Genomic DNA, 15,589 nt, shown 5'->3' on the forward strand with positions numbered 1-15,589 from the left:
CGTCAATGGCGCCCCGTGCTGCTCTTTGCTATTGAGAATAATTACTAATAAAAAATGCCAACTTAAGCCGCAGTCTCTGCCGCCTGTCTCAATTGTCTCCCAAAAGGAGATCTTCGGAAAACCTCCCCCCCTTTCCACGGGCCGTTATTCCCTGACCCACCTCTCGAACGTAAATGTTTGCCACCCTCTACTTGCCCCTCCTGCTCCCCTGGCGGTTGGTTTTCTCCTCTTTCCCTCTCCTCTCTTCTCCACCCGCTCGCATCTCTCACCCTCTTCCTACCCGACCTCACCATGGGATGGGATGTGTGTGTCTCCGCTTCGGTGATACTGAATTAGTAGATAACGGAAAGACACTGAAATGAAGAAACTCGTCCACCACCGCCAAGAGAACAAGGGGCAAAAACTGGGTTCACCTCTTACCGCTATTGAGCAGAGCGGAATTGAGTGAAGGGCTACCGTTACCTGGATTAACTCACTTTTGCCCCCAAAGCCCACGAGAAAGCGCGAAAGTTGCCTATGGCAAACAGAAATTATGCTGCCGACCGTTCCGCTTTTGAGATAATAATAATGTTGGTATTTGTTAAGCGCTTACTATGTGCAGAGCACTGTTCTAAGCGCTGGGGTAAACACAGGGGAATCAGGTTGTCCCACGTGGGGCTCACAGTCTTCATCCCCATTTTACAGATGAGGGAACTGAGGCACAGAAAAGTTAAGTGACTTGCCCACAGTCACACCGCCGACAAGCGGCAGAGCTGGGATTCGAACTCATGAGCCCTGACTCCTGACTCTTTCCACTGCGCCACGCTGCTTCTCTAGATGCGGAGCTGGCTTCTCCGCGTCAGAGAGAATACAAAACGCTGGAAATACAATGAAAAATACTAGCTTAAAATCACCGGGGACAAATCACAGCGAAGACAAATTGCGAAAAATGAAATGTGGACTCCTACCGCCGCGGCTATAAGAGCGACATTAAAAATGTCCAAGAAGACGGAAAAAATTACGAAACTAAAACTCTGATTTTTAACTAAGACACCAGGGGAGAGCGCGAACGCAGTCCCCCACTACCACAAATTATGCAGTCGAGTTTCCCGCATTTGGGGAAATCGCAGGGGTCAGCACAGCCCAAAGTGCAATGGCGGAGCCTCACCCTGGGAAAACCACCTACGTGATCATGGTGTCTCCCCTGCCAGGTAAGTAGAGAAGCAGCGTGGCTCAGTGGAAAGAGCCCGGGCTTTGGAGTCAGAGGTCATGAGTTCATAATCCCGGCTCTGCCACTTGCCAGCTGTGTGACTGTGGGCAAGTCGCTTCACTTCTCTGTGCCTCAGTTACCTCATCTGTAAAATGGGGATGAAGTCTGTGAGCCCCACGTGGGACAACCTCATTCCCCTGTGTCTACCCCAGCGCTTAGAACAGTGCTCGGCACATAGTAAGCGCTTAACAACTACCATCATTATTATATTGTGTTCTTGCACACTCACTGGTTAAATGCCCGCTAAATTCGACAGACTCAATGAGCTATAGAAAAGTCGAGTGGCAAGCAAGGGGCAAACCCAAGCTTAAAATCCAGGACCCTCTGTTAAAAACCTTGCTGCTTTAAATTGACCATGTCGTTTCTAATAATAATAATGATGCTGCTTGTTAAGCGCTTACTATGTGCCAAGCACTGTTCTAAGCGCTGGGGTAGGTCATCAGGTTGTCCCACGTTGGGCTCACAGTCTAAAAATCCCCACTTGACAGATACGGTAAGTGAGGCACAAATAATAATAATAATAATAGAAGAAATTATGAAACTAAAGCCCTGATTTTTAACTAGGACACCAGGGGAGGGCGTGAACGCAGTCCCCCACTACCACCAATTATGCAGTCGAGTTTCCCGCATTTGGGGAAATCGCAGGGGTCAGCACAGCCGAAGTTCAGTGGCTGAGCCTCACCCTGGGAAAACCACCTACGTGATCATGGTATCTCCCCTGCCAGGTAAGTAGAGAAGCAGCGTGGCTCAGTGGAAAGAGCCCGGGCTTTGGAGTCAGAGGTCATCAGTTCAAATCCCGGCTCTGCCACGTGCCAGCTGTGTGACTGTGGGCAAGTCGCTTCACTTCTCTGTGCCTCAGTTACCTCATCTGTAAAATGGGGATGAAGTCTGTGAGCCCCACGTGGGACAACCTCATTCCCCTGTATCTACCCCAGCGCTTAGAACAGTGCTCTGCACATACTAAGCGCTTAACAACTACCATCATCATTATTATTATTATTATTAAAGTATAAACCGTCATCCCCGGCGATCCCGGGCCCCCGCGCTCATGACATTTTTCAGATGGGTTTGCCAAGACAAAGCCTGACGGAGCTTAAAACCACCGGGGACAAATCACATGGAAGACAAATTGCGAAAGACGAAATGTAGACTCCGACGGCAGCGGCTCTAAGAGCGACACTTGAAATGTTCGAGGAAGTAGAAGAAATTACGAAACTAAAGCCCTGATTTTTAACTAGGACACCAGGGGAGGGCGCGAACGCAGTCCCCCACTACCACCAATTATGCAGTCGAGTTTCCCGCACTTGGGGAAATCGCAGGGGTCAGCACAGCCGAAGTTCAGTGGCTGAGCCTCACCCTGGGAAAACCACCTACGTGATCATGGTATCTCCCCTGCCAGGTAAGTAGAGAAGCAGCGTGGCTCAGTGGAAAGAGCCCGGGCTTTGGAGTCAGAGGTCATCAGTTCAAATCCCGGCTCTGCCACGTGCCAGCTGTGTGACTGTGGGCAAGTCGCTTCACTTCTCTGTGCCTCAGTTACCTCATCTGTAAAATGGGGATGAAGTCTGTGAGCCCCACGTGGGACAACCTCATTCCCCTGTATCTACCCCAGCGCTTAGAACAGTGCTCTGCACATACTAAGCGCTTAACAACTACCATCATCATTATTATTATTATTATTAAAGTATAAACCGTCATCCCCGGCGATCCCGGGCCCCCGCGCTCATGACATTTTTCAGATGGGTTTGCCAAGACAAAGCCTGACGGAGCTTAAAACCACCGGGGACAAATCACATGGAAGACAAATTGCGAAAGACGAAATGTAGACTCCGACGGCAGCGGCTCTAAGAGCGACACTTGAAATGTTCGAGGAAGTAGAAGAAATTACGAAACTAAAGCCCTGATTTTTAACTAGGACACCAGGGGAGGGCGCGAACGCAGTCCCCCACTACCACCAATTATGCAGTCGAGTTTCCCGCATTTGGGGAAATCGCAGGGGTCAGCACAGCCCAAGTGCAATGACGGAGCCTCACCCTGGGAAAACCACCTACGTGATCATGGTGTCTCCCCTGCCAGGTAAGTAGAGAAGCAGCGTGGCTCAGTGGAAAGAGCCCGGGCTTTGGAGTCAGAGGTCATGAGTTCAAATCCCGGCTCTGCCACGTGCCAGCTGTGTGACTGTGGGCAAGTCGCTTCACTTCTCTGTGCCTCAGTTACCTCATCTGCAAAATGGGGATGAAGTCTGTGAGCCCCACGGGGGACAACCTCATTCCCCTGTATCTACCCCAGCGCTTAGAACAGTGCTCTGCACATACTAAGCGCTTAACAACTACCATCATCATTATTATTATTATTATTAAAGTATAAACCGTCATCCCCGGCGATCCCGGGCCCCCGCGCTCATGACATTTTTCAGATGGGTTTGCCAAGACAAAGCCTGACGGAGCTTAAAACCACCGGGGACAAATCACATGGAAGACAAATTGCGAAAGACGAAATGTAGACTCCGACGGCAGCGGCTCTAAGAGCGACACTTGAAATGTTCGAGGAAGTAGAAGAAATTACGAAACTAAAGCCCTGATTTTTAACTAGGACACCAGGGGAGGGCGCGAACGCAGTCCCCCACTACCACCAATTATGCAGTCGAGTTTCCCGCACTTGGGGAAATCGCAGGGGTCAGCACAGCCCAAAGTGCAATGGCGGAGCCTCACCCTGGGAAAACCACCTACGTGATCATGGTGTCTCCCCTGCCAGGTAAGTAGAGAAGCAGCGTGGCTCAGTGGAAAGAGCCCGGGCTTTGGAGTCAGAGGTCATGAGTTCATAATCCCGGCTCTGCCACTTGCCAGCTGTGTGACTGTGGGCAAGTCGCTTCACTTCTCTGTGCCTCAGTTACCTCATCTGTAAAATGGGGATGAAGTCTGTGAGCCCCACGTGGGACAACCTGATTCCCCTGTGTCTACCCCAGCGCTTAGAACAGTGCTCGGCACATAGTAAGCGCTTAACAACTACCATCATTAATATATTGTGTTCTTGCACACTCACTGGTTAAATGCCCGCTAAATTCGACAGACTCAATGAGCTATAGAAAAGTCGAGTGGCAAGGAAGGGGCAAACCCAAGCTTAAAATCCAGGACCCTCTGTTAAAACCTTGCTGCTTTAAATTGACCATGTCGTTTCTAATAATAATAATGATGCTGCTTGTTAAGCGCTTACTATGTGCCAAGCACTGTTCTAAGCGCTGCGGTAGGTCATCAGGTTGTCCCACGCTGGGCTCACAGTCTAAAAATCCCCACTTGACAAATACGGTAAGTGAGGCACAAATAATAATAATAATAATAGAAGAAATTATGAAACTAAAGCCCTGATTTTTAACTAGGACACCAGGGGAGGGCACGAACGCAGTCCCCCACTACCACAAATTATGCAGTCGAGTTTCCCGCATTTGGGGATATCGCAGGGGTCAGCACAGCCCAAGTGCAATGGCGGAGCCTCACCCTGGGAAAACCACCTACGTGACCATGGTGTCTCCCCTGCCAGGTAAGTAGAGAAGCAGCGTGGCTCAGTGGAAAGGGCCCGGGCTTTGGAGTCAGAGGTCATGAGTTCAAATCCCGGCTCTGCCACTTGCCAGCTGTGTGACTGTGGGCAAGTCGCTTCACTTCTCTGTGCCTCAGTTACCTCATCTGTAAAATGGGGATGAAGTCTGTGAGCCCCACGGGGGACAACCTCATTCCCCTGTGTCTACCCCAGCGCTTAGAACAGTGCTCTGCACATAGTAAGCGCTTAACAACTACCATCATCATTATTATTATTATTATTAAAGTATAAACCGTCATCCCCGGCGATCCCGGGCCCCCGCGCTCATGACATTTTTCAGATGGGTTTGCCAAGACAAAGCCTGACGGAGCTTAAAACCACCGGGGACAAATCACATGGAAGACAAATTGCGAAAGACGAAATGTAGACTCCGACGGCAGCGGCTCTAAGAGCGACACTTGAAATGTTCGAGGAAGTAGAAGAAATTACGAAACTAAAGCCCTGATTTTTAACTAGGACACCAGGGGAGGGCGCGAACGCAGTCCCCCACTACCACCAATTATGCAGTCGAGTTTCCCGCATTTGGGGAAATCGCAGGGGTCAGCACAGCCCAAGTGCAATGGCGGAGCCTCACCCTGGGAAAACCACCTACGGCTCCGGCCGGCTCTTTCCACTGAGCCACGCTCACTTTCATTCCATTGTGTTTATTCAGTCCGTACTGTGTGCACGGCACGACACTACACAGCGGACAAGTAGCATAGCCGGGGTAAGAACCCACGTCTGCTTCCTAGCAACCAACCGGAAATGATTAAACCAAATCTCGAAAAATACTCTCAAGTTGAAAATTGGTCCATACTCCGAATTCTTATTTTACACCACACCAGGAGAGAGGTAATTTTTAAATTCATTTAAAATTAAATCTGCTTCCCCCTGTACATTGTAAACTTGTTGTGGGCAAAAAAAGTGCATATGTACTTTGTAGTGCCTCAAGTGCTTAGCAGAGAGAGCCCTGTTTAAAGTTAACTCCTCATACACCACTGATAAAAATAATAAAATAAAAGGCTAGTTACTCGCTACAAAAGAAATTTTCACCTTTAAAATGGTACTCAATTGATTAACCATATTACTGCACGCTCATAGCTTGAAGACAACTGAAAAATATACTGACAAAGCACCCAACAATACTTCATTGACTTTCCCGGCTTTAAAAGTGAAAGGAAAGCGTGAAATTACACCACCTAAAGGCAAAAGGAAAAAAACTTTCTAAATCACTTTCTCGACTACTTTCTATAGCTCCGAAAAGTAACAAACCAAAACTCCGAAACAGCTCTGCTCTTAAACTGACTGTTTCAGGGGAGAGTGCGAACGCAGTCCCCCACTACCACCAATTATGCAGTCGAGTTTCCCGCACTTGGGGAAATCGCAGGGGTCAGCACAGCCCAAAGTGCAATGGCGGAGCCTCACCCTGGGAAAACCACCTACGTGATCATGGTGTCTCCCCTGCCAGTTAAGTAGAGAAGCAGCGTGGCTCAGTGGAAAGAGCCCGGGCTTTGGAGTCAGAGGTCATGAGTTCATAATCCCGGCTCTGCCACTTGCCAGCTGTGTGACTGTGGGCAAGTCGCTTCACTTCTCTGTGCCTCAGTTACCTCATCTGTAAAATGGGGATGAAGTCTGTGAGCCCCACGTGGGACAACCTGATTCCCCTGTGTCTACCCCAGCGCTTAGAACAGTGCTCGGCACATAGTAAGCGCTTAACAACTACCATCATTATTATATTGTGTTCTTGCACACTCACTGGTTAAATGCCCGCTAAATTCGACAGACTCAATGAGCTATAGAAAAGTCGAGTGGCAAGCAAGGGGCAAACCCAAGCTTAAAATCCAGGACCCTCTGTTAAAACCTTGCTGCTTTAAATTGACCATGTCGTTTCTAATAATAATAATGATGCTGCTTGTTAAGCGCTTACTATGTGCCAAGCACTGTTCTAAGCGCTGGGGTAGGTCATCAGGTTGTCCCACGTTGGGCTCACAGTCTAAAAATCCCCACTTGACAGATACGGTAAGTGAGGCACAAATAATAATAATAATAATAGAAGAAATTATGAAACTAAAGCCCTGATTTTTAACTAGGACACCAGGGGAGGGCGCGAACGCAGTCCCCCACTACCACCAATTATGCAGTCGAGTTTCCCGCACTTGGGGAAATCGCAGCGGTCAGCACAGCCCAAAGTGCAATGGCGGAGCCTCACCCTGGGAAAACCACCTACGTGACCATGGTGTCTCCCCTGCCAGGTAAGTAGAGAAGCAGCGTGGCTCAGTGGAAAGAGCCCGGGCTTTGGAGTCAGAGGTCATGAGTTCAAATCCCGGCTCTGCCACTTGCCAGCTGTGTGACTGTGGGCAAGTCGCTTCACTTCTCTGTGCCTCAGTTACCTCATCTGCAAAATGGGGATGAAGTCTGTGAGCCCCACGGGGGACAACCTCATTCCCCTGTATCTACCCCAGCGCTTAGAACAGTGCTCTGCACATACTAAGCGCTTAACAACTACCATCATCATTATTATTATTATTATTAAAGTATAAACCGTCATCCCCGGCGATCCCGGGCCCCCGCGCTCATGACATTTTTCAGATGGGTTTGCCAAGACAAAGCCTGACGGAGCTTAAAACCACCGGGGACAAATCACATGGAAGACAAATTGCGAAAGACGAAATGTAGACTCCGACGGCAGCGGCTCTAAGAGCGACACTTGAAATGTTCGAGGAAGTAGAAGAAATTACGAAACTAAAGCCCTGATTTTTAACTAGGACACCAGGGGAGGGCGCGAACGCAGTCCCCCACTACCACCAATTATGCAGTCGAGTTTCCCGCATTTGGGGAAATCGCAGGGGTCAGCACAGCCCAAGTGCAATGACGGAGCCTCACCCTGGGAAAACCACCTACGTGATCATGGTGTCTCCCCTGCCAGGTAAGTAGAGAAGCAGCGTGGCTCAGTGGAAAGAGCCCGGGCTTTGGAGTCAGAGGTCATGAGTTCAAATCCCGGCTCTGCCACTTGCCAGCTGTGTGACTGTGGGCAAGTCGCTTCACTTCTCTGTGCCTCAGTTACCTCATCTGCAAAATGGGGATGAAGTCTGTGAGCCCCACGGGGGACAACCTCATTCCCCTGTATCTACCCTAGCGCTTAGAACAGTGCTCTGCACATAGTAAGCGCTTAACAACTACCATCATCATTATTATTATTATTAAAGTATAAACCGTCATCCCCGGCGATCCCGGGCCCCCGCGCTCATGACATTTTTCAGATGGGTTTGCCAAGACAAAGCCTGACGGAGCTTAAAACCACCGGGGACAAATCACATGGAAGACAAATTGCGAAAGACGAAATGTAGACTCCGACGGCCGCGGCTCTAAGAGCGACATTAAAAATGTCCGAGAAGATGGAAAAAATTACGCAACTAAAACTCTGATTTTTAACTAAGACACCAGGGGAGAGCGCGAACGCAGTCCCCCACTACCACCAATTATGCAGTCGAGTTTCCCGCATTTGGGGAAATCGCAGGGGTCAGCACAGCCCAAGTGCAATGGCGGAGCCTCACCCTGGGAAAACCACCTACGTGACCATGGTTGTCTCCCCTGCCAGGTAAGCCGAGAAGCAGCGTGGCTCAGTGGAAAGAGCCCGGGCTTTGGAGTCAGAGGTCATCAGTTCAAATCCCGGCTCTGCCACGTGCCAGCTGTGTGACTGTGGGCAAGTCGCTTCACTTCTCTGTGCCTCAGTTACCTCATCTGTAAAATGGGGATGAAGTCTGTGAGCCCCACGTGGGACAACCTCATTCCCCTGTATCTACCCCAGCGCTTAGAACAGTGCTCTGCACATACTAAGCGCTTAACAACTACCATAATCATTGTTATTATTATTAAAGTATAAACCATCATCCCCGGCGATCCCGGGCCCCCGCGCTCATGACATTTTTCAGATGGGTTTGCCAAGACAAAGCCTGACGGAGCTTAAAACCACCGGGGACAAATCACATGGAAGACAAATTGCGAAAGACGAAATGTAGACTCCGACGGCAGCGGCTCTAAGAGCGACACTTGAAATGTTCGAGGAAGTAGAAGAAATTACGAAACTAAAGCCCTGATTTTTAACTAGGACACCAGGGGAGGGCGCGAACGCAGTCCCCCACTACCACCAATTATGCAGTCGAGTTTCCCGCATTTGGGGAAATCGCAGGGGTCAGCACAGCCCAAGTGCAATGACGGAGCCTCACCCTGGGAAAACCACCTACGTGATCATGGTGTCTCCCCTGCCAGGTAAGTAGAGAAGCAGCGTGGCTCAGTGGAAAGAGCCCGGGCTTTGGAGTCAGAGGTCATGAGTTCAAATCCCGGCTCTGCCACGTGCCAGCTGTGTGACTGTGGGCAAGTCGCTTCACTTCTCTGTGCCTCAGTTACCTCATCTGCAAAATGGGGATGAAGTCTGTGAGCCCCACGGGGGACAACCTCATTCCCCTGTATCTACCCCAGCGCTTAGAACAGTGCTCTGCACATACTAAGCGCTTAACAACTACCATCATCATTATTATTATTATTATTAAAGTATAAACCGTCATCCCCGGCGATCCCGGGCCCCCGCGCTCATGACATTTTTCAGATGGGTTTGCCAAGACAAAGCCTGACGGAGCTTAAAACCACCGGGGACAAATCACATGGAAGACAAATTGCGAAAGACGAAATGTAGACTCCGACGGCAGCGGCTCTAAGAGCGACACTTGAAATGTTCGAGGAAGTAGAAGAAATTACGAAACTAAAGCCCTGATTTTTAACTAGGACACCAGGGGAGGGCGCGAACGCAGTCCCCCACTACCACCAATTATGCAGTCGAGTTTCCCGCACTTGGGGAAATCGCAGGGGTCAGCACAGCCCAAAGTGCAATGGCGGAGCCTCACCCTGGGAAAACCACCTACGTGATCATGGTGTCTCCCCTGCCAGGTAAGTAGAGAAGCAGCGTGGCTCAGTGGAAAGAGCCCGGGCTTTGGAGTCAGAGGTCATGAGTTCATAATCCCGGCTCTGCCACTTGCCAGCTGTGTGACTGTGGGCAAGTCGCTTCACTTCTCTGTGCCTCAGTTACCTCATCTGTAAAATGGGGATGAAGTCTGTGAGCCCCACGTGGGACAACCTGATTCCCCTGTGTCTACCCCAGCGCTTAGAACAGTGCTCGGCACATAGTAAGCGCTTAACAACTACCATCATTAATATATTGTGTTCTTGCACACTCACTGGTTAAATGCCCGCTAAATTCGACAGACTCAATGAGCTATAGAAAAGTCGAGTGGCAAGGAAGGGGCAAACCCAAGCTTAAAATCCAGGACCCTCTGTTAAAACCTTGCTGCTTTAAATTGACCATGTCGTTTCTAATAATAATAATGATGCTGCTTGTTAAGCGCTTACTATGTGCCAAGCACTGTTCTAAGCGCTGCGGTAGGTCATCAGGTTGTCCCACGCTGGGCTCACAGTCTAAAAATCCCCACTTGACAAATACGGTAAGTGAGGCACAAATAATAATAATAATAATAGAAGAAATTATGAAACTAAAGCCCTGATTTTTAACTAGGACACCAGGGGAGGGCACGAACGCAGTCCCCCACTACCACAAATTATGCAGTCGAGTTTCCCGCATTTGGGGAAATCGCAGGGGTCAGCACAGCCCAAGTGCAATGGCGGAGCCTCACCCTGGGAAAACCACCTACGTGACCATGGTGTCTCCCCTGCCAGGTAAGTAGAGAAGCAGCGTGGCTCAGTGGAAAGGGCCCGGGCTTTGGAGTCAGAGGTCATGAGTTCAAATCCCGGCTCTGCCACTTGCCAGCTGTGTGACTGTGGGCAAGTCGCTTCACTTCTCTGTGCCTCAGTTACCTCATCTGTAAAATGGGGATGAAGTCTGTGAGCCCCACGGGGGACAACCTCATTCCCCTGTGTCTACCCCAGCGCTTAGAACAGTGCTCTGCACATACTAAGCGCTTAACAACTACCATCATCATTATTATTATTATTATTATTATTAAAGTATAAACCGTCATCCCCGGCGATCCCGGGCCCCCGCGCTCATGACATTTTTCAGATGGGTTTGCCAAGACAAAGCCTGACGGAGCTTAAAACCACCGGGGACAAATCACATGGAAGACAAATTGCGAAAGACGAAATGTAGACTCCGACGGCAGCGGCTCTAAGAGCGACACTTGAAATGTTCGAGGAAGTAGAAGAAATTACGAAACTAAAGCCCTGATTTTTAACTAGGACACCAGGGGAGGGCGCGAACGCAGTCCCCCACTACCACCAATTATGCAGTCGAGTTTCCCGCATTTGGGGAAATCGCAGGGGTCAGCACAGCCCAAGTGCAATGGCGGAGCCTCACCCTGGGAAAACCACCTACGGCTCCGGCCGGCTCTTTCCACTGAGCCACGCTCACTTTCATTCCATTGTGTTTATTCAGTCCGTACTGTGTGCACGGCACGACACTACACAGCGGACAAGTAGCATAGCCGGGGTAAGAACCCACGTCTGCTTCCTAGCAACCAACCGGAAATGATTAAACCAAATCTCGAAAAATACTCTCAAGTTGAAAATTGGTCCATACTCCGAATTCTTATTTTACACCACACCAGGAGAGAGGTAATTTTTAAATTCATTTAAAATTAAATCTGCTTCCCCCTGTACATTGTAAACTTGTTGTGGGCAAAAAAAGTGCATATGTACTTTGTAGTGCCTCAAGTGCTTAGCAGAGAGAGCCCTGTTTAAAGTTAACTCCTCATACACCACTGATAAAAATAATAAAATAAAAGGCTAGTTACTCGCTACAAAAGAAATTTTCACCTTTAAAATGGTACTCAATTGATTAACCATATTACTGCACGCTCATAGCTTGAAGACAACTGAAAAATATACTGACAAAGCACCCAACAATACTTCATTGACTTTCCCGGCTTTAAAAGTGAAAGGAAAGCGTGAAATTACACCACCTAAAGGCAAAAGGAAAAAAACTTTCTAAATCACTTTCTCGACTACTTTCTATAGCTCCGAAAAGTAACAAACCAAAACTCCGAAACAGCTCTGCTCTTAAACTGACTGTTTCAGGGGAGAGTGCGAACGCAGTCCCCCACTACCACCAATTATGCAGTCGAGTTTCCCGCACTTGGGGAAATCGCAGGGGTCAGCACAGCCCAAAGTGCAATGGCGGAGCCTCACCCTGGGAAAACCACCTACGTGATCATGGTGTCTCCCCTGCCAGGTAAGTAGAGAAGCAGCGTGGCTCAGTGGAAAGAGCCCGGGCTTTGGAGTCAGAGGTCATGAGTTCAAATCCCGGCTCTGCCACGTGCCAGCTGTGTGACTGTGGGCAAGTCGCTTCACTTCTCTGTGCCTCAGTTACCTCATCTGCAAAATGGGGATGAAGTCTGTGAGCCCCACGTGGGACAACCTCATTCCCCTGTATCTACCCCAGCGCTTAGAACAGTGCTCTGCACATACTAAGCGCTTAACAACTACCATCATCATTATTATTATTATTAAAGTATAAACCGTCATCCCCGGCGATCCCGGGCCCCCGCGCTCATGACATTTTTCAGATGGGTTTGCCAAGACAAAGCCTGACGGAGCTTAAAACCACCGGGGACAAATCACATGGAAGACAAATTGCGAAAGACGAAATGTAGACTCCGACGGCAGCGGCTCTAAGAGCGACACTTGAAATGTTCGAGGAAGTAGAAGAAATTACGAAACTAAAGCCCTGATTTTTAACTAGGACACCAGGGGAGGGCGCGAACGCAGTCCCCCACTACCACCAATTATGCAGTCGAGTTTCCCGCATTTGGGGAAATCGCAGGGGTCAGCACAGCCCAAGTGCAATGACGGAGCCTCACCCTGGGAAAACCACCTACGTGATCATGGTGTCTCCCCTGCCACGTAAGTAGAGAAGCAGCGTGGCTCAGTGGAAAGAGCCCGGGCTTTGGAGTCAGAGGTCATGAATTCAAATCCCGGCTCTGCCACGTGCCAGCTGTGTGACTGTGGGCAAGTCGCTTCACTTCTCTGTGCCTCAGTTACCTCATCTGCAAAATGGGGATGAAGTCTGTGAGCCCCACGGGGGACAACCTCATTCCCCTGTATCTACCCCAGCGCTTAGAACAGTGCTCTGCACATACTAAGCGCTTAACAACTACCATCATCATTATTATTATTATTATTAAAGTATAAACCGTCATCCCCGGCGATCCCGGGCCCCCGCGCTCATGACATTTTTCAGATGGGTTTGCCAAGACAAAGCCTGACGGAGCTTAAAACCACCGGGGACAAATCACATGGAAGACAAATTGCGAAAGACGAAATGTAGACTCCGACGGCAGCGGCTCTAAGAGCGACACTTGAAATGTTCGAGGAAGTAGAAGAAATTACGAAACTAAAGCCCTGATTTTTAACTAGGACACCAGGGGAGGGCGCGAACGCAGTCCCCCACTACCACCAATTATGCAGTCGAGTTTCCCGCATTTGGGGAAATCGCAGGGGTCAGCACAGCCCAAGTGCAATGACGGAGCCTCACCCTGGGAAAACCACCTACGTGATCATGGTGTCTCCCCTGCCAGGTAAGTAGAGAAGCAGCGTGGCTCAGTGGAAAGAGCCCGGGCTTTGGAGTCAGAGGTCATGAGTTCAAATCCCGGCTCTGCCACTTGCCAGCTGTGTGACTGTGGGCAAGTCGCTTCACTTCTCTGTGCCTCAGTTACCTCATCTGCAAAATGGGGATGAAGTCTGTGAGCCCCACGGGGGACAACCTCATTCCCCTGTATCTACCCCAGCGCTTAGAACAGTGCTCTGCACATACTAAGCGCTTAACAACTACCATCATCATTATTATTATTATTATTAAAGTATAAACCGTCATCCCCGGCGATCCCGGGCCCCCGCGCTCATAACATTTTTCAGATGGGTTTGCCAAGACAAAGCCTGACGGAGCTTAAAACCACCGGGGACAAATCACATGGAAGACAAATTGCGAAAGACGAAATGTAGACTCCGACGGCAGCGGCTCTAAGAGCGACACTTGAAATGTTCGAGGAAGTAGAAGAAATTACGAAACTAAAGCCCTGATTTTTAACTAGGACACCAGGGGAGGGCGCGAACGCAGTCCCCCACTACCACCAATTATGCAGTCGAGTTTCCCGCACTTGGGGAAATCGCAGGGGTCAGCACAGCCCAAAGTGCAATGGCGGAGCCTCACCCTGGGAAAACCACCTACGTGATCATGGTGTCTCCCCTGCCAGGTAAGTAGGAAGCAGCGTGGCTCAGTGGAAAGAGCCCGGGCTTTGGAGTCAGAGGTCATGAGTTCAAATCCCGGCTCTGCCACTTGCCAGCTGTGTGACTGTGGGCAAGTCGCTTCACTTCTCTGTGCCTCAGTTACCTCATCTGTAAAATGGGGATGAAGTCTGTGAGCCCCACGTGGGACAACCTCATTCCCCTGTGTCTACCCCAGCGCTTAGAACAGTGCTCGGCACATAGTAAGCGCTTAACAACTACCATCATTATTATATTGTGTTCTTGCACACTCACTGGTTAAATGCACGCTAAATTCGACAGACTCAATGAGCTATAGAAAAGTCGAGTGGCAAGCAAGGGGCAAACCCAAGCTTAAAATCCAGGACCCTCTGTTAAAACCTTGCTGCTTTAAATTGACCATGTCGTTTCTAATAATAATAATGATGCTGCTTGTTAAGCGCTTACTATGTGCCAAGCACTGTTCTAAGCGCTGGGGTAGGTCATCAGGTTGTCCCACGTTGGGCTCACAGTCTAAAAATCCCCACTTGACAGATACGGTAAGTGAGGCACAAATAATAATAATAATAATAGAAGAAATTATGAAACTAAAGCCCTGATTTTTAACTAGGACACCAGGGGAGGGCGCGAACGCAGTCCCCCACTACCACCAATTATGCAGTCGAGTTTCCCGCACTTGGGGAAATCGCAGGGGTCAGCACAGCCGAAGTTCAGTGGCTGAGCCTCACCCTGGGAAAACCACCTACGTGATCATGGTATCTCCCCTACCAGGTAAGTAGAGAAGCAGCGTGGCTCAGTGGAAAGAGCCCGGGCTTTGGAGTCAGAGGTCATCAGTTCAAATCCCGGCTCTGCCACGTGCCAGCTGTGTGACTGTGGGCAAGTCGCTTCACTTCTCTGTGCCTCAGTTACCTCATCTGTAAAATGGGGATGAAGTCTGTGAGCCCCACGGGGGACAACCTCATTCCCCTGTATCTACCCCAGCGCTTAGAACAGTGCTCTGCACATACTAAGCGCTTAACAACTACCATCATCATTATTATTATTATTAAAGTATAAACCGTCATCCCCGGCGATCCCGGGCCCCCGCGCTCATGACATTTTTCAGATGGGTTTGCCAAGACAAAGCCTGACGGAGCTTAAAACCACCGGGGACAAATCACATGGAAGACAAATTGCGAAAGACGAAATGTAGACTCCGACGGCAGCGGCTCTAAGAGCGACACTTGAAATGTTCGAGGAAGTAGAAGAAATTACGAAACTAAAGCCCTGATTTTTAACTAGGACACCAGGGGAGGGCGCGAACGCAGTCCCCCACTACCACCAATTATGCAGTCGAGTTTCCCGCATTTGGGGAAATCGCAGGGGTCAGCACAGCCCAAGTGCAATGACGGAGCCTCACCCTGGGAAAACCACCTACGTGATCATGGTGTCTCCCCTGCCAGGTAAGTAGAGAAGCAGCGTGGCTCAGTGGAAAGAGCCCGGGCTTTGGAGTCAGAGGTCATGAGT

The 15,589-nt window shown here is 49.7% G+C and overlaps 21 non-coding genes across 21 annotated transcripts; all 21 read right to left on the bottom strand.

Moving 5' to 3' along the window:
• Window positions 1–1,033: 1,033 nt before the first annotated feature.
• LOC114818061 lies at window positions 1,034–1,198 on the bottom strand. Its single transcript, XR_003765882.1, has one exon. It is a non-coding gene; the product is annotated as a U1 spliceosomal RNA (small nuclear RNA).
• A 620-nt stretch (window positions 1,199–1,818) lies between these two features.
• LOC114817999 lies at window positions 1,819–1,982 on the bottom strand. The gene has a single exon (XR_003765827.1). It is a non-coding gene; the product is annotated as a U1 spliceosomal RNA (small nuclear RNA).
• Window positions 1,983–2,492: 510 nt separating this feature from the next.
• Window positions 2,493–2,656, bottom strand: LOC114817994. Its single transcript, XR_003765822.1, has one exon. It is a non-coding gene; the product is annotated as a U1 spliceosomal RNA (small nuclear RNA).
• Window positions 2,657–3,166: 510 nt separating this feature from the next.
• Window positions 3,167–3,330, bottom strand: LOC114818173. The gene has a single exon (XR_003765994.1). It is a non-coding gene; the product is annotated as a U1 spliceosomal RNA (small nuclear RNA).
• A 510-nt stretch (window positions 3,331–3,840) lies between these two features.
• Window positions 3,841–4,005, bottom strand: LOC114818164. The gene has a single exon (XR_003765985.1). It is a non-coding gene; the product is annotated as a U1 spliceosomal RNA (small nuclear RNA).
• Window positions 4,006–4,624: 619 nt separating this feature from the next.
• Window positions 4,625–4,788, bottom strand: LOC114817990. Its single transcript, XR_003765818.1, has one exon. It is a non-coding gene; the product is annotated as a U1 spliceosomal RNA (small nuclear RNA).
• A 510-nt stretch (window positions 4,789–5,298) lies between these two features.
• On the bottom strand, window positions 5,299–5,468 carry LOC114818029. The gene has a single exon (XR_003765855.1). It is a non-coding gene; the product is annotated as a U1 spliceosomal RNA (small nuclear RNA).
• A 659-nt stretch (window positions 5,469–6,127) lies between these two features.
• LOC114818002 lies at window positions 6,128–6,292 on the bottom strand. The gene has a single exon (XR_003765830.1). It is a non-coding gene; the product is annotated as a U1 spliceosomal RNA (small nuclear RNA).
• Window positions 6,293–6,911: 619 nt separating this feature from the next.
• Window positions 6,912–7,076, bottom strand: LOC114818012. Its single transcript, XR_003765840.1, has one exon. It is a non-coding gene; the product is annotated as a U1 spliceosomal RNA (small nuclear RNA).
• Window positions 7,077–7,586: 510 nt separating this feature from the next.
• Window positions 7,587–7,750, bottom strand: LOC114818174. The gene has a single exon (XR_003765995.1). It is a non-coding gene; the product is annotated as a U1 spliceosomal RNA (small nuclear RNA).
• Window positions 7,751–8,257: 507 nt separating this feature from the next.
• LOC114818008 lies at window positions 8,258–8,422 on the bottom strand. Its single transcript, XR_003765836.1, has one exon. It is a non-coding gene; the product is annotated as a U1 spliceosomal RNA (small nuclear RNA).
• A 507-nt stretch (window positions 8,423–8,929) lies between these two features.
• On the bottom strand, window positions 8,930–9,093 carry LOC114818175. Its single transcript, XR_003765996.1, has one exon. It is a non-coding gene; the product is annotated as a U1 spliceosomal RNA (small nuclear RNA).
• Window positions 9,094–9,603: 510 nt separating this feature from the next.
• On the bottom strand, window positions 9,604–9,768 carry LOC114818165. Its single transcript, XR_003765986.1, has one exon. It is a non-coding gene; the product is annotated as a U1 spliceosomal RNA (small nuclear RNA).
• Window positions 9,769–10,387: 619 nt separating this feature from the next.
• LOC114818157 lies at window positions 10,388–10,551 on the bottom strand. Its single transcript, XR_003765978.1, has one exon. It is a non-coding gene; the product is annotated as a U1 spliceosomal RNA (small nuclear RNA).
• Window positions 10,552–11,067: 516 nt separating this feature from the next.
• LOC114818030 lies at window positions 11,068–11,237 on the bottom strand. The gene has a single exon (XR_003765856.1). It is a non-coding gene; the product is annotated as a U1 spliceosomal RNA (small nuclear RNA).
• Window positions 11,238–11,896: 659 nt separating this feature from the next.
• On the bottom strand, window positions 11,897–12,061 carry LOC114818186. Its single transcript, XR_003766007.1, has one exon. It is a non-coding gene; the product is annotated as a U1 spliceosomal RNA (small nuclear RNA).
• Window positions 12,062–12,568: 507 nt separating this feature from the next.
• LOC114818000 lies at window positions 12,569–12,732 on the bottom strand. Its single transcript, XR_003765828.1, has one exon. It is a non-coding gene; the product is annotated as a U1 spliceosomal RNA (small nuclear RNA).
• Window positions 12,733–13,242: 510 nt separating this feature from the next.
• LOC114818176 lies at window positions 13,243–13,406 on the bottom strand. The gene has a single exon (XR_003765997.1). It is a non-coding gene; the product is annotated as a U1 spliceosomal RNA (small nuclear RNA).
• Window positions 13,407–13,916: 510 nt separating this feature from the next.
• LOC114818166 lies at window positions 13,917–14,081 on the bottom strand. The gene has a single exon (XR_003765987.1). It is a non-coding gene; the product is annotated as a U1 spliceosomal RNA (small nuclear RNA).
• A 617-nt stretch (window positions 14,082–14,698) lies between these two features.
• Window positions 14,699–14,862, bottom strand: LOC114818004. Its single transcript, XR_003765832.1, has one exon. It is a non-coding gene; the product is annotated as a U1 spliceosomal RNA (small nuclear RNA).
• Window positions 14,863–15,369: 507 nt separating this feature from the next.
• Window positions 15,370–15,533, bottom strand: LOC114818177. The gene has a single exon (XR_003765998.1). It is a non-coding gene; the product is annotated as a U1 spliceosomal RNA (small nuclear RNA).
• Window positions 15,534–15,589: the final 56 nt, after the last annotated feature.

The sequence above is a fragment of the Ornithorhynchus anatinus genome, chromosome 17 (assembly GCF_004115215.2).
Source record: "Ornithorhynchus anatinus isolate Pmale09 chromosome 17, mOrnAna1.pri.v4, whole genome shotgun sequence".
NCBI lineage: Eukaryota > Metazoa > Chordata > Mammalia > Monotremata > Ornithorhynchidae > Ornithorhynchus > Ornithorhynchus anatinus.